Source organism: Callospermophilus lateralis, chromosome 2, assembly GCF_048772815.1.
Source record: "Callospermophilus lateralis isolate mCalLat2 chromosome 2, mCalLat2.hap1, whole genome shotgun sequence".
Taxonomy (NCBI): domain Eukaryota; kingdom Metazoa; phylum Chordata; class Mammalia; order Rodentia; family Sciuridae; genus Callospermophilus; species Callospermophilus lateralis.
The window spans coordinates 142,592,123-142,608,382 of NC_135306.1; the positions used below are offsets into that span (position 1 = coordinate 142,592,123).

The 16,260-nt window shown below is 34.1% G+C and overlaps 1 pseudogene; it reads left to right on the top strand.

Annotated features, from left to right (window-relative positions):
• The first annotated feature begins 13,685 nt into the window (after window positions 1–13,685).
• On the top strand, window positions 13,686–15,030 carry LOC143391267 (hsc70-interacting protein pseudogene; annotated as a pseudogene).
• Window positions 15,031–16,260: the final 1,230 nt, after the last annotated feature.

Consider the following 16,260-nt stretch of genomic DNA (forward strand, 5'->3'; position numbering starts at 1 on the left):
TTTTTAATCCCCCCAAAAATTATTTTAAAAATCAGAGAAGAAATAAAGAAAGAGGAAGGAAGAATGGATGGATCTGAATGAAGATTGAAGTCCTGTTGCCCTGGGGGGAAAGAGAATGCAGAGATCTGAGAGTCAAGGTCAGGGCACTGCAGTAGGACTCTGATAACTTTGCCCTCATCTCATGGCCATTGACACAGCACCACCTGCGGAGCCCCGAGAGCTCAGTCTAGATGAACTCTTCACAGGTTGCCTCACTAGCAAGAAGTCAGTAAAGAAAAAATAACCCCATCTAAAGGTGTCCAGTATGCAAAGGCAGAGCAATAATAGAGAAATCAGAATATATGCTCAATACATTTGAAATACTGGGATAAACACATATAATTTAAATAAAATATAAAAATAATTTTTAAAAAGTAAAAAATAAGGCATTCTTTATAGACATACACATCTCCAGCCTTGTGAAAGAGAAGCCAAAGCCAAAAATGATATATTTGCTTTTCTTTTTAATTATGTTTATTGTTTATTTCATTTTTATTTTTATTTTTTTTTCCTGAGGAAGCTGTTGCCTTATTTAGGAATCTAGGAGACACACTCAGCAGGGGCCAGACCTGCTCCTCCCACAAATTATTTCTTTTTTTTTAATTTTTTTTTCCTTTTTTTTTTATTGGTTGTTCAAAACATTACAAAGCTCTTGACATATCATATTTCATACATTAGATTCAAGTGCCCACAAATTATTTCTAATTGTGCCAGTTAGAAATACCTTCAGCTGAAATAGCAGAAAATTTCACTTACATTGGCTTAACAAGAAAAAGCTCATTTTTTTCTTATACAATGAAATGTCATGAATTAAGTTAAGAAGACCAATCTATTGGTTACAGAATGATATAAATGCCTCAGCTTCCTCCCCTTTATCTGATCCATGCTCTTTATTTTAGATCATGTCCTCGGGCTCCTAATGTGATTTCTGCATCATTAAACATCCCATTTATTGTCAACTAGGAACACAACTGCAAGGGCAAAGAGTCAAAGGAACATGGCAGGTGAATTTATTCTTCTAAAAAATATTCTTGAACACTCCCTACATCCAAGATCTACTTGTCATTCATTGGGCAGAGCTGAGTTCCTGGACTATCACTGAATGCAAGAAAGTCTAGGAAGGTGAATATTTTAGATGACATCATTGCCAAACTATGAGTTCTGTAAGAAAGAAGAGATCATATATTAGACAGGCAGTTAGAAGTTTTTGTCACACTAATTGGAAAATTCAGAAAGTGAGTTAAAAAAGAGAATGATCACAATTACAAAATAATAAAGGGGCCAGGAAAATAAATCAAGGCCATACATACAGCAAATATGCAAAGAAATAGAATCCTGAGGCCAACCAGAGAAAATCAGAGACGACACTGAGGAAACAATCTGTGAATCAGATTAATGTGTTCCAGAAAGATAATAATCTCATAGGAAAAGAATATTTCTATAAATTGAAGAAATATGCCATTTTAAGATATAGAGTTCATCTTATATTTCTCAGCAGAACAGAGGGATACAGATTTTCATTTAGCATTTCTGGGAAGTATTTCTGAACTCAGGCAAAGAAAGAATATTATCAACAAAGGGGAAGAAACATATGAGTATTGTTCAGTTAAATGAGAAGCCCTTTATAAAAAAGGGGAAAATAAAAGAACTACTTCAAATTATATGAAGATATCTTTACCATGTCTGTATCCATTTGGGAAGAAATGTTCTTGAAAGAAAATGTCAAGTTCCAAGAATATTTATTATAAAGAAAGAAATAAGAACTTTTTAAATGAAGAACACATCAGAAAATAAAACTAGAAAAAGAACCACAGAAATGAAGTCTAAAACACTAAAAAGTGAAAGAAAATAGGAACAAAAGCAGAAGTTACTGAGGTAAGTATAACTAAATGTATATGCAGATAGAATTTCTACTCCAAAAATTATCATACAAAATAATTAAAAAGCACAGTTGAAATGATTAGTGAGAAAGCTTATAAATACTTAGAAAGGTGTATTTAACAAGAAATAAATAGAACAAATATAAATAAAATGATAACATCAAAGTACATAGAACAAGGTTTGAACAAATGGTAAGTTGTATTACCTGGTGAAATGAATATACAATATTACAGACTTTTAATAAAGCAGTCTTATAACACTTATTCAAATATATAAATATATAACATATAAATAAACATATAAATATCATTTGATCCAGAGACCTCATTCCTGTCTGCAAATGCATAGTAGATAAAATATCGATAAATCAATGTTTATTTCAGATTTATTTGTAGAGGAAAAAAATAACAAAGTAAAAAAGCATAGCAATAGGAAATTGATAAAATTATGGTGCATGATAAAATATTATGTAGCCACTAAAATGATTTGAGCTATGGTGTGTGACTTTATAGATGTGTGACTTGGCATTATTCTGATATATAAAAAAAGTAGATAGTTGTTATGGATTTCCTTAATGAGATGCCCTCCAAACTATGTAATTCAAATAGGAAAGAGGAAAAAGCAACAACAAGTACAGCAGAGTGGTGTGATTATAGTTCACAATATTCTATATTAGTCGTAGTTCATACTATTCTATTTTTAGTCTTACACAGATTTTGCATAGGTATATACACTTTATATAATTGTATTATATACATGTATATTAGTCATATATACATTTTAATTGCATGTGAGTGTGGTGTAATATTTTGCAGTGCTGAGGATCCAGTCTAGATTTTGTGCATGCTAGTAACTATTATGTATTTTATGAGTAACTGAAAGAAAGGAGCTCAAAGATCCTGAATACAAATAAATTATAAAGATATGGAGACATTAATTATCAAGATTTGATCAGTATACTTTGTATATATATATATATTGAAATATCTCACTGTGCTTTGTAACACATATAACTATCGTGCTAATCAAAAACTTTTTAAAAAGTGTAAGCAGATTGAAATGCTAATGACCTGATTTAAACATTACATATCATATGCATGCATCAAGGTATCACCTGTAAACAATAATATATATAATAATAATAACTAATTGAAAGGAATTAAAAATATATGTGTATTACATTTTGCACTTGTGTCAATTATGTATATCTGCTAGTAAGTGTTTAGATACATTAAATGATTTATTTCACAAAAATATTACACTTTTAAAGGGCAAAAGTAAAACAAATATGAAAAGCATACCATACAATGCATAAGAAGAGATTTTGGGGAGGTTGGTTTCAGAATTGAAACTAGGGGCAGTTTGCCACTGAGCTACATCCCAGTTCTTTATGTTTATTATTATTTTTTTTTTCTTTGTGAAAGGGTCTCACTAAGTTGCCCACACTGCCCTTGAACTTGTGATCCTTTTTCAGCCTCTAGAGTTGCTGAGATTACACAGGTGTTCCATCACTCCTGGCAGAAGAAATATTTTTTAAAGAAAACTGTATACAATTCCATATTAAGAACTTTAAAAAATCCAAGTGAAATGAATTATTTCCTGGGGAAAATGTTTGATTAGAAGAAACAGTAAACCTGAATATAGCAACACTTAATTTGATAGGGAAATTATCTTTATATAGCAATATAGTAACATGCAGTTATGTGACATACATATAAAGCCTTTACTCTATCACCAGGAAGTCATGTTAAGATTCATTCATCTCTTGAGGAGAAGATATTATATAAACTGTTGTACAATTTCATTTTCAGAAATAGAATAATTGATATGAAAACCCAATATAGCACAAACCATCTTCAAATAAAAATTTATCATTTTAGCTCTATATTGAAAGATTAATAGAGAACCCAAACAATGCCAGAAAAGAATGAATGGGAAATATAAGGTAATCTACTAACATAATGGCTCATACAAATACAGTAAAAAAAAGCTAGTTAGGGATGCCACTGTATTACTACTTTTATTCTCAGTAGCAGACATCCTTTTGTGGACAATGTTGCTTTCAAAAGCAGTGGTGCTGAAAGGTGAATCCTCTGGCACTTGGTAGGACATTTGAGTCCAAGGCTCCTAAAGAATCAACCATCTTTAATCATACAGGAAACTTTATTTTTGTATTCCTTATGAAATGTTAGGAAGAGAATGAGAAATAGTGAGAAAGGAACATGAGGGAAGAAAAATCTTTAAAGGATATAATTCATCCACAGGCTGTTTCTTTTTCCTTTGACTTTACTTAAGTCCCCTTTAATTACTAAAGGAAATAAAATTTTTATAGAAATATGCAAATGTGACAAAATTTGCATCTGGTTATCACAGATATCAATTAACTCACTATGGGGCAAAAGTGAAGCAAGAAAAGAGATAGAAATATAAAAAATTAAACATTTAAAAGAATGAATTTTGTTATTGGTCAGATATAACCTGACATATCCTAAAGTCAAGAGACCCTAGCTCATATCTGCATGGCATGTAGAAAAGTATTTTATAATTCCTACAGAAATTAATAAGGCCTTCCATTGAATTCAATAAATATGTAGACATTGTTTTAGTCAGAGGATTTCAAAGAAATGGAATCTTACTTCTACCGGGCATGAAGAGGTTCTTTCCACCACATAAGAAGATGCATAAGCATTCAGGGGTTTAGTGTCTGACACATCAGCATTGTCTTCTCACAAATACCCATTCCAAAATTTGAGATCCCATTTCTCATCAAGTACTTCAGTAGTAGATATACTAATAGGCCAAGAGTGCAATTTGCTTTGTAACTTAACTTGTATGTCTCTATTGTTGGATCACTCCATGGACATGATTTATTGTCCTGGTTTACTATTGGATATAGAGTTATCACTGTTTTAAAACTTAATTTATTAGAAAACCAACTAGAGTGAACCCAGAACCAATTAAGAAAATGTATTCTTGAAATTCTGTTCCTATAATCGCTCTTGGTACCAAATTATGCATTAGTCAGGGTTCTCTAAAGAAACAAAACTAAATATGTTAAAGTTATGCAAAACAGGAAAGGGTGAGAAATAGTCACAGATTAGAGGAGACTAAGGAGATATGACAACTAAAAGATATACGTTATCCTGGATTCTGTTATGAAACAGAAATTTTGAAAAAGTTAGTGGAATATAAGAAGCTCAAATAAAATCTGCAAGTTAATAATATGAGTTTACCAATTTTAATATTTAGCTTTGGTAAGTTTCCTTTGATTATGTAAGCTATTAATATTAAAAGAAACTAGATGAAAGGTACATAGGAATGCTGTGTTACCTGTTAGCCAGTTTTTATTGCTGGGATAATGTTCCTGAGAAAAACAAAGAAGAACAGATATATTTTGGCTCACAGTTTCAGAGTTGTCAGCTGGTTCCATTGCATCTAGGCATATGTGAGGCAATACATCATGGTAGAAGGGCATGTCAGAGCAAAGCTGGTCACATCATGGTGGCCTGGAAGCAGGGAGAGATAGAAGAGATTGGGGAAAAGTTAAGTCCCGTGGGGCACGCCCCCAAGGTCCACTCCCTTCAAACGGGTCCCACCTACTGCAGTTCCATCACCTCTCCTAAAGTCATCAGGTGTGAACCCATCAGGATTGTGAACCCACTGCTGAGTTTAGAACCCTCGTGACACAATCACTTCCAAAGTGCCCCATCTGTGAACACTGCTGCACTGGGGACACCGATTCTAATACATGCCTTTGGGGGACAATCCAGATCCAAACCACTCTACTATCTTTCAAACTGTTCTGAAGTTCTAATAACTATTTTAAAATAAATATTAAAGACTATTTCAACTTTTATAATTACATGTGTTTTCAAATCATATGAAGATTAATTTATTCTTAATTATCCATTTTTGATCATGGCAAATTTATTTTTTTATTTTAGTTAATCTATTTTAAGTTGGTAGTAGTTAAAAAGCACTGATTCTGGTGATAGTCTATCTTGATCCTATTTTCCCTTTAGAACTTAGAATAATTTAGAGTTAGTCATTAAGCATTTCAATATATTAAATTGTTTCAATTGTTAAACAGGGCTCCAAAATGTATTTCTCAAAGAAATATTATGAGGATAAAGTTTTGTAATAAATATATATGAAAATATTTATTTTTGTAATAAATATATATGAAAATATTTATTTTTATTTTTAAGCTGCCTTAATTTCAAAATCCTTACTCTCCCCATCTCTGAGATAAGGCATATTTAATTAGTAATACTGAACAGACATATTTACTTGTAAACGATGTATATCACAATGTTTTCAAATCAGTTACTCTCTTGTTTGCAAGAGATAGAGGAAAACAAAGTGGAAAACTTAGAATATCTGATTTATTATTTTCCTCAACCTTTGTTTGGAAAATTCTCAAACCTGTAGAAATGTAGAAAGAAAAGTTCAAATCAACATCATATAGTATTTGCCTTTACCTATATTTAGCAGTTTATGTAATCCCACAATTTTCGGATTTGCTTTTTCTCTCTCGCTCTTCCCTTCCTCTTTCTCTTTTTTTAAAAATTTTCCTTTCTCTCTCTCTTTCTCTCTCTCTCTTAGCCTCTCTCATTTTTTCCTTCTGAATAATTTGAATCTTCAGACTTCATAATGCTTCATCACTAAATACTTCAGCAAGTGCCTTTTAACAACAAGGACATCCCCCTCTATTGCTTCAATTTCATGATTAAACCTATAAAATTAGCTGTAGTTCTATAATAGTATCTAAAAGCAGTCCTTATTAAAAATCTCCATATTTTGTCAATTTTTTAAAATTATCTTTTGTAGTTTTTTTAATCTTGAATCCAATCAATGTTTTTACTCTGTATCCAGTTATTATGTCTCTAATTATAATGAATTTAATTATGTAAAATGGATAAGTTATCTTGAAAATGTTCCATATTCTGGATTTGTCTAATGTTTATCCTTGAATAGATTCAGGATAAATATTTTAGCAAGAAGTCTATACAGGTGATTGTTTATGCTTTTTACTACATTATATAAGGAGACAATAGTACTTACACAAATTATGTTAATGTATCTAAGTCTTTGATCACCATAACTCTCTATTGTAAAGAGAAAGTGGTATTATGCAACTTCAGAAAATAGTTTTTAAAAAGCCACTGTATTTTTTTTCTCTTAGTTTGTTCTCTCCCTTCCTTCCTCCCTTCCTGCTTCTCTCCTTCTCTCTTTAATGAATTTTCCATTCAAAGGGAATCTAGATACCACATTCAGGTTCCCTATGGAGAAAAGGTGGCTTCCTCCCAGCATCTACATGGGGAGCCTAGAATACAGTCCTCCAACCCAGTCAAACTTTCTAATTACTGTAGTTAATGGCTTCCATCTTAATATACCCTCATGAGAGTTATTTGACAGTACTATCAAAAAAAGCGCTCCTGGATTCCTGAAATTCAGAATATATGTGAAATAAGTTTTGTTAAGTTATCATGTTTTGTGATATTTTGTTGGGTGCAATACATACCTAATGTAGGAAGCCATTTCCAATGTCATATGTTTTAACCTGGCTACCAGGAGACATGTTGTTATTGCACAATGCAAGGGGGAGGAATGCATAGGCGACTTGGTAATCTACACATGCATCTCTTCTGACTCTTTGATCTATCATAACTGCAACAATGAATAGCATGAATAGCAATGCCAGCCTGAGATTCACAGGAAACTAAGGACTAAGTCTTAAGTGGCTTCCATTCTCCTCATAATTAGTCCCAGAATCTCAATTTTATGCATGATCCCTTCACTTCTGGATCCTAGCCACTTCTCCTACATCTTTAAATCTCTGATACATGTAGCTGACAGCTTAGATATGGGGATTTAGGAGTACATGATAATTGAACAATATCATGGCTAGTTCATGAGACAAACTCTATAATACGGATTAATATTTTATAAAGTCCACATTGGACACTATCACAGTTTACATCCTACTATTCCAAGATTCTTCTATAACAGTTTGCCTTACACTTCATTTTTACACCCAATAAGGCACGCCATTCAGAGGTGGAATCTGTGGCATTCTCGCAGCCCATTCTTTCCTAATTGTATTTTACTAAAATCTAACTACCATCAAATGTAACTTTGTACAAGGAAACATATTTCATGTACCTGTTTCATTTTTTAAAATTTTTTTCTCTTTTATTTTTTTTATTTTTATTTTTTTGGTACCAGGATTGAACTCAGGGGCACTCAACCACTGAGGCACATCCCCATCCCTATTTTGTATTTTATTTAGACACAGAGTTTCATTGAATTGCTTAGAGCCTTGCTGTTGCTGAGGCTGGCTTTCAACTCATGGTCCTTCTGCCTCAGCCTTTGGAGGTCCTGGGATTACAGGAGAGTGCCACCGTGTCTTGAAGTTTTTATAATAATAACAGAGAGTGTATCTTCCCATTAAAAAAAAGTCAGAATGACCACATGTCACAACTTTTATCCTAAGGAATCCAACTTCATCTATAATATGTCCTGAGTGGAAATTAATCTTCTATACATCATGTGATAGACTTTACCTTACAGTTTTATTGTACTGTGTGTTCTGGGAAATTTATCTATGAATGATTCAGATCTTAAGATTACATAAAGAAGTTATTGGCTATTACTTTACATCTGGAAAAAATTTTTCTTATATTGTCATTATGTACAAATTTGAGAAATTGTTTTCAATTTCAGTTATTCTCTGATGGTTATATTTGTAATACCATAAAGATTTATAATTTACTATATATAATCTTTAAAAGAAAAGGAAAGATAGCAAAATGCCATGTTCCCCATATGTCCCTTTTTATTCCCACGAACTTAGCCAATTTGCATAAAGATAAAGTAAAGAAGATGCAGTCTGGAGTGTTCAGACATCTATTACCTAGTAGACTTAATCTCGCTCACCCGCTAGAAACTAAGACAGATGAATATTACTTATAGAATCTGTTTTCTTGCAGGTACGCTAAATTCCTTGGAATATTAGTCATACAACCGTAGAAAGCCAGCTAATGATGTCACTACTTTTATAGCCTAATCTTTAAAACATCCTTCCTTGTGTAATTGATATGTAAAGAAGGACTGTAGAGAGAAGACCTCCTTACCCATCTTGCTTCCAATGGACAAAGTGCCATGACTGACTGAGGCATTACTTTCCGGAGAAGCACCTTGAAGGATAGAAGGGCTACTTGTGCAGCCTGTTGCCACTAGACCTTCCCTGTTAGCAGTTTTCAATACACCTTATGTCACACCTGCCATCTCTGGGTATTTTCTTTCTTCTCTTGGCAACCTATCCTGCTGCTCTAGCAGAACTGGAATTTGGACAGTACATACTAGCTTAGCTTACTCACAGAGAAGAACAAACAGTAATCTGGATTGATCCTATTTCTAAAATCTTCCGTGAAGTAAATGATATGATCTCTCTAGTTTACAGAGAAATAATTCCAATTTCAGAGATGTATGTCTTCACATATTATACAATAATAAATTATATGTAGAACCAGATTGAGGACTAGGAATTCTCACTCTGGCTTTTTTACTCCAGGCTGCCTCAGTGATTAAAGAGTTAATAACAGGGCTAAAATTGATGAAGCTTCTAATAAAAATGTCACAATAAAGACATGGTGCTACTCTAATTTTTAAAAGTTATAGTACATCATTTTTATGGAGATTTTTCTTAGAAATCTAGACAATGATTAATAGTCTCTTTTTTCTTGAAAATAAAGTGATACTGGATTTTGTGTTCATTCTCCATCAGATCTCTATCCAAAGAGAAGATTTCTGAATATATTATTCAAAATATCAATTTTGGGGTATCTTATGCATTTCTTTATTCAATGTTAGAGCTCCAGCTGTGTTTGTAATCCTTAAATGAAAAGTCATGGAAATTATATGCATATCTCTGTGTGTGTATGTATTTACACATGTATATATATGTGTGTGTGTTTGTGTGTGTGTGTGTGTGTCTAGTGATTTTTCTAAATTATGTCTGAAAAGAGTGCCACTACAGACTATAAACACTCTAGAGAAAAAAAGAATTATTATAAAATATTTAAACTTATCCAGAAAAGGATATTATATATCACTATTTATAGAGAAGCATAAGGAATATCAAACTGTCATTTAGAAGCAGTCTTTAATGAGTTGTAAACTTCAAAACAAATGATACTGACCTTAGAAGAACTTAGTTCAAATACTTGTTTATACATTTGTTCTATATTGTTAACATTAAAAAATAAATGAAAAATATTTGTAATGCAGCATGACAGGCAGAGAATTTGGTTGATCGAAATGACGCAAAATTATCCAGTTATGTTGGGCATAGTGACATATATCTGTAATCCCAGCAACTCAGAAGGTTGAGGCAAGAAGATCGATCGTGAGTTCAAAGCCAGCCTCAGCAATTTATTGAGGCCCTCATCAACTCATAGGGACCCTGCCACTAAGTAAAATACAAAAACACATGTTGGGGATGTGTCTCCGTGGTTAAGCAGCCCTGGGTTCAATCCCTGGTTAAAAAAAATATATATATCCAATTATGTCATGTCCTCTGTAATCACTGATAGGTCTTATATTTTCTTTTCCTAATATTTAATAAAAAGTAACAGTAACTTTCCTGTTGTCAAGTTATTATAAAACTGAGCATATATATATTTTTTTATTTTGAACTGAAAAGCAAAACTGTGTTGATAATAATCATTCACATTACAAAGTATGTTTTGGATAATCATGGAATAAAATGAATATTAAGAAATATGGGAAAGGATAATAGTTCATAATTTCTATTTTATGATTTCACATGTATAGAAATAAAATCAACTATTTTTCTTCTCTTTTAATGATTTTAGCTAAATTTTCTTTTTGACATAAATAATCTATGATCAAATTCCAGTGGAGGCTGTTGCAATCTCTTTGCTTACAACACACTTGAATACAAAGCGTGGGTATTGAGTGTTTTAAAACCTAGACCTATTTATCTTAATACTAGTTTAGCTGCTTTATATAATGGCAGTTTTCTAAAGTTTCTTTCGGGAAATTTTTTCTACTTAAGGAAAATATTATAAACCACTATTTCAGGCAAAACTGTGGGGAGCCATTCTCACACGTGACTGGGCAACTCCAGTTTGGGTCTGAGGCGCTCTGGCTAAACTGTGTCGGAGCTTTCCCGACTCTCTCCTGGTGCAAGAGCCTGTCCGTGTGGGGGTGTGACTGACCACTGACCCTGGGGGCCAATCACTGACCCTGACCTTGGAGTGCGGCCCCCCTCAACCTTCATTGGATGGAATTCTCCCCTGAATTTCTTGTTCCCCAATAAAAGACCACTCTCTGGCGTGCTCTCTCTCTCTCTCCTGCTAGCCCTGAGTAATCTTTGCTGCCCTACCGGGTGGTTCAAGGTGAGAACCAGAGGGGGTGCCATCTCTAACCTGGTCATAGAAAAAGGTAACTGAGTCTATGTGTTTTATTTCGATCTCACTAGTTAACTTTTATGCCAAGAACCTCATTAATGAAACCAGTGCGCTGGTCGCATGGTGGAACAAAACCAAACTACTGAATGAGCCTTTTATAACTCAGGAGAGATAACTGAACTTGCATTATAAAATGTAATTTTGGTGGTTGGGTGTGGATATAGCAGATGAAACCCTAATTTCTCTAAGTATTGGACATCATTTTAGAAGTTTTAACAGTAACTGGTGGGAAGATAGTAAGATTTTGAATTAGGGCAAAAAGTCAAGGGTTAAAAAAGAATATGTAGTCATGAAAATTTTGAAATTTTAATATTTAAAAGAGACAAGAGTCAATACGCTCCCCTGTCTCGTTAAGGCCTGAAAATCTTGTTTGCCAGCTAACTGGTAAGTAAGTATTGTTTGTGGACACCAGTTAATTGGATATCTCTCTCTTCCTGTTATCGTCCTAAAGTTGGGTGAAAAGAACTGTCTGAGCACTATAAATCTCCATCATTGTGTGTGTGTGTGTGTGTGTGTGTGTGAGAGAGAGAGAGAGAGAGAGAGAGAGAGATGTGCAGGATGCTTAGCTCCAAGTAGGCAGTTTATGAGTTGTGATGGATTATAGTTTTAATTTTTTTTCTATAAATGAGTATAGAGACTGTGCAACAGGTTCCTATTTACAAAGAAAACAGGAGGTAAATAACTAAACAGGTAAATAGATGTATATATACACATACAATAATAATGAGAACTTTGAAACTGAGATGAAATGTTACAAGACAACTACATCGAAGAAATGTATTTGAACCACTTTTCCTGAGATGATTTGTAACTGATATTTCACAAGTCATAAAATTTGTTAGGTGAGTAATTGGGAATATGTGGGAAATTTTAATTTTTTATAGCCACAGTTGCATTAGTGTATACTGTCTGTGACATTAATTCTTAATTTATTTGACAAGCATTGAATAAAGACTTTTATCTCAGTACATTTTTAAAAATGTTCGAAAGAAATGCAGAGTAGAAGAGGCAGAAGAGACTTTAAAGCTAGTCTTAAATGCACATAGGATTAGTAAAGTTTATTTTGGCCAAATGTATAGTAATAGCTCCATAGAGGTCATAGTAAAATTCAAGACTCAATTTCTTACTCTTTCTCCAATATGATATGTTCTCTGTGTTAACAATTATTGTGTTAAGATTCAATGTTAATAGCTTTGAGTGTTTTACCTGCATCCTATTAAGAATATAATGTTAAAAACAGACTATTCATAGTCTTGTAGTGAAACCATGCATGTCCATTAGTATTTGTAATGACCTCACCAATGGTTGAATTAATTGAAAACATTTGCTTCAGATATTGACGTGATTTTCAAATATTTGCAAATATACATTTTTTTTCTTACTGTTCTTACTGGGAGATTGTTATCATTTTTTTTTGATGCCATTATAATAATCGTTCCAATCCAAAATACATAAAAATATTACTTCAACCCATTTTGTATAGGAAAACAATATAATGCAATTTGTTAAAATAAAGTATAATTAGCAGTTTGAGAATAGTATTTAAATATTATGGCATAGACTATGTGGTACAGTTTTAAAGTTTACTCTCTCCATTTCTGATTCTGTCCTGCATGGGTAAAATTCTTAGGTTCCTGACTATAAGGTAAGTAAATGATGGTTGCAGGAAAGTTTTATTGTTAAAGAATTTCCAGAATCTTTATCATCATCATATTCTTCCTTGCCATCATCATCGTAGTGTCTCCTCATCAATTACCTCTTAGATCAATTTATACCTGATTTAAATTCTACTCTACCACTTAATGTTCGCATCATTCTGAGGACTTCAGTCAGGACTTCAATTATAAAGTGGGAATAACCATAGTATTTATTTCAGACTGACCTCAGAGTAAACTGTTTCTACTATTTTTTTTAACATTTTCCATGTTTTGCAGGATCTATTTGGTTTACAATGTGTCTGCTCCTCCTTTCTTCAAAAAAATTTAAGTGACTAATTTTCTGTGCTACCTTCCTTTCTACTTAGAACAGTGCCTTTAATATCTACCTCATCCTCTCCTTTTTTTTTTTTAACATATTTATTGCAGGTCTTATCACTAAGCTTATGTTGGTCTATTGTGTAGGTATGGAGTACACTCAATAAGAGATTTTGAAGTATGTATTATTATATCAAGATCAGTAATGATCTGGCACAAACAGAAGATTGTCATATTCCACACAAACCACCATTTGAAGATGATGTGTCAGGTTCTAGTCTGTTCGGCCTCGCGGCATCAGCCCCCTTCTGCGCAGTCACGCTGAGCCAGCGCCCGGGCCTGGGAACGGGCGCAGCTGCCTCCGCCTGCCTCTCCTCGACCATGGATCCCCGCAAAGTGAGCGAGCTTCGGGCCTTCGTGAAAATGTGTAAGCAGGATCCGAGCGTCCTGCACACCGAGGAGATGCGCTTCCTGAGAGAGTGGGTGGAGAGCATGGGGGGTAAAGTACCACCTGCTACTCATAAACCTAAATCAGAAGAAAATACCAAGGAAGAAAAAACAGATAGCAAGAAGTGGGAAGAAAACATGAAGAGAGATGAGCCATCAAGTGAGGAAAGTGATCTAGAAATTGATAATGAAGGTGTAATTGAACCAGACACTGATGCTCCTCAAGAAATGGGAGATGAATATGCGGAGATAACCGGGGAGATGATGGATCAAGCAAATGAAAAGAAAGGGGCTGCCACTGAAGCCCTGAAATGGTGAACTACAGAAAGCCACTGACTTCAAGCTAAATCCTCGCTTGGCCATTCTGTATGCCAAGAGAGCCAGTGTCTTCATCAAATTACCGAAGTCAAATGCTGACATTCGAGACGGTGTCAGAGCCATTGAAATAAATCCTGATTCAGCTCAGCCTTACAAGTGGCGAGGGAAAGCCCACAGACTTTTGGGCCACTGGGAAGAAGCAGCCCATGATCTTGCTCTTGCCCGTAAACTGGATCATGATGATGATGCTAGTGCAATGCTGAACGAAGTTCAACCACGGGCCCAGAAAATTGCTGAACATCAGAGAAAATATGAGCGAAAACGTGAAGAGCAAGAGATCAAAGAAAGAATAGAAAGAGTTAAGAAGGCTCAAGAAGAACATGAGAGAGCCCAGAGGGAAGAAGAAGCCAGAGGACAAGCAGGAGCTCAGTTTGGCTCTTTTCCAGGTGGCTTTCCTGGAGGAATGACTGGTAATTTTCCTGGAGGAATGCCTGGAATGGGAGGGGGCATGCCTGGAATGGCAGGAATGCCTGGGCTCAATGAAATTCTAAGTGATCCGGAGGTTCTTGCAGCCATGCAGGATCCAGAAGTTATGGTGGTCTTCCAGGATGTGGCCCAGAACCCAGCAAATATGTCAAAATATCAAAGCAACCCAAAGGTTATGAATCTCATCAGTAAATTGTCAGCCAAATTTGGAGGTCAAGCACAATGCCCACCTGACAAAACCCTTACTGAAGGAAAAGCAACCTAGATCACTTAATGGCTGTCTGTCGCAGTAATACAAACCAGTGTACCTCTGACCTCATCAGGAGAGCTGGGGTGCTTTGAAGATAATCCCTACCCCTCTGCAGCAAATCCAGTTGAAGCATTTTACAATGGTTTGCCATTAGGGTGTTCATTCAGATAATGTTTTCCTACTATGAATTACAAACTTAAAACACTTTTTAAACCTTAAAAATATTTAAAACTCAAGGGGGTGTTATTTCCTACATTTTTATTTACTAATCATTTTGGATTTTTTCTTTGATATTGGGCAAGGCAGATACTAAGTATGGAAAATACATTGCTGTAACATGAGTGAAATAGAGACTTACTAGTGGGAAGTAAATAAATCTCATTTACATAGATAAAAGTTTTAATTGACCATATGGTTACTGAGACTGAGGCATTTTGATTTGTCATTTAAAAATATTTTTTAAATGATTAATTTCAATAAAACTATTGAGACCACCAGTATTTCACTCTAACCTGGGTAGGGACTGGAATACTTGGTAAGGCAGCAGCAGTCTTACTATTTTATATGACATGTGCCCTTATGCAGGTTGCATTTAACTCTTACACTGTGTTGAAGAGGTGATTTTTTTTTTTTATGCTGCAATGGAGTTGGATTACTTAGCTCTGTTTTTGTTCAATATATCAAATAAATGTTTCATATTATTTCCACTGTGGGGAAATTAGGGAGTAGTTTTCTTTTTTATATTCTATGTTTAAAATTTACCTTTCCTCATCAGAAAATGACCAACTATGTCTGCTTTCTGCTTCTTGTATTTCCCTCCTTCTTGAACTAAAGATAATCTTTTCTCACTAGCATCATCACTGCTATCATACCATAATTGTGCAAAGCATATTTAATGCTGGGGTTAATTTAATATGTAATACATATCCTAGCTGTGGAATAATACCCATAAGAGCTGTAGTTCTTTCTTAGCCATGAGATTGCTTATTTAAATGTTACTAGACTTCCACTCTGGCAAAATCTTGTGATGTCAAAAAACATTGGAAGGAAGGATTCCTTTTAGTGTTTGGTGTTCTATTTAGGAAGTACCTATTGATCTTTGTATTTTGAAGAGTATATGGTTTGAGTTGTTGGTAACCATACAAGGAATTAACTACTTGATCTAACATGAATAATAAAATAGATGAGAGCCTCGTTATTCATTATGGAGTTCTTGGCACCATGAAGATTCATTATTGTATTCAGCTCTTCCTTAAATACTGCAACCATACCCCCACCTCTCTTTCCCTTTTGTCCCTGCAAAGATAAAGGAAATGATAAATTCCTTGGAGTACCTTTATAAAGTAGTACATTTCTAATATATTTATAC